Source organism: Mustela nigripes, chromosome 7, assembly GCF_022355385.1.
Source record: "Mustela nigripes isolate SB6536 chromosome 7, MUSNIG.SB6536, whole genome shotgun sequence".
Classification (NCBI taxonomy): domain Eukaryota; kingdom Metazoa; phylum Chordata; class Mammalia; order Carnivora; family Mustelidae; genus Mustela; species Mustela nigripes.
In genome coordinates this window covers 60,621,095-60,622,613 of record NC_081563.1, presented here as the reverse complement: position 1 = coordinate 60,622,613, position 1,519 = coordinate 60,621,095, and positions in this window count along the sequence as shown.

The following is a 1,519-nucleotide window of genomic DNA, read 5'->3' as shown; positions in this document are numbered from 1 at the left end:
CAGGGAGCCTGCTTCCCTCTCTCTCTCTCTGCCTGCCTCTCCATCTACTTGTGATTTATCTCTGTCAAATAAATAAATAAAATCTTTAAAAAAAAAAAAAAGACTGACTTCTGCCCATCACTGTGTAATGCCACACGATAAAGAAATGCTTCAGTTATCAACCTGATACCTTCTAAAAGAAAATTTTTGAATTTGCATAGAAAGATTTGAAACTGCCAGTGTCTTGTAAGTTTGGCTTTGAGTTTATCAGATCACTGTCTTTTAAAAAAAAAATTTTAAAAGAGATTTTATTTATTTGACAGAGAGAGAGACAGTGAGAGAGGGAACATAAGTGGAAGAGTGGGAAAGGGAGAGGCAGGCTTCCTGCTGAGCAGGGAACCCAATGCGGGGTTTGATCCCAGGACCCCAAGATCATGACCTTAGCCGAAGGCAGCCACTTAACTGACTGAGCCACCCTGACGCCCCTTACCAGATCACGGTTTTTTAAAAAAGTGGCCTGGGGGTGCCTGGGTGGCTCAGTTCGTTAAGCATCCGACTTCGGCTCAGGTCATGATCTTGGGGTCCTGGGACTGGGACCGTTTGGGGCTCTGAACTCAACAGGAAGTCTGCTTCTCTCTCTTCCTCTGCCTGTCCCCCTGGTCATGCTCTCTCTCTTTCTCTCTAATACATAAAATCTTTTTTAAAAGAGTGGTTCAAGGGGTACCTGGGTGACTCAGTGGGTTAAGCCTCTGCCTTCGGCTCAGGTCATGATTTCATGGTCCTGGAATCGAGCCCCACATTGGGCTCTCTGCTCAGCGGGGAGCCCGCTCCCTCCCATCCCCGCCTGCCTCTCTGCCTACTTATGATCTCTGTCAAAAATAAATAAAATCTTTTTTTTTTAAAAAGTGGTTCAAACATTCTTTTTTTTTTTCCTTCCAAAGATATCTATCTATTTTTTTGAGAGACAGACAGGGAGAGAGTATGCGGGAGTAAGGGGTAGGGAATGAGGAGGGGCAGAGGGAGAGGAAGAGAGAGAATCTCAAGCAGACTTCATGTTGAGCACTGAGTCCAACTCGGGGCTCCATTCCACGACCCTGAGATCATGACCTGAGCCAACTGAGTCATCCAAGTGCACCCAATTATTATTTTTAATACAATATTTAAATCACTTTGTATCTCATTGAAATAGAAGTATGGTTAGTTAACATTTCTTCAGGAATATTCTGTCCTCTGACACCAATTATTCGAATAGCCTAGTTTCCAAAGAGTTTTTTCCCATACATGGTATCATTCAATTCTTCCTACAGTCACCCAAATAGGTACTACTCCCATTTTTAAAGAAAAGAAAACTGAACATTGATCCTGAAACCAAGTCCCACACTGTTCTCATGAAACTGAGAAGGGACAGAATGAGGAGCAAAGTCACATTTTAAATATTACAATTTGTGGATTGTGTTTCACAGGCTTTCAATAAATTAAAAGGGAGATAATTTTAATCCCATGTGTACTCATTCTGAAATATAATTAAAAACCATATTCA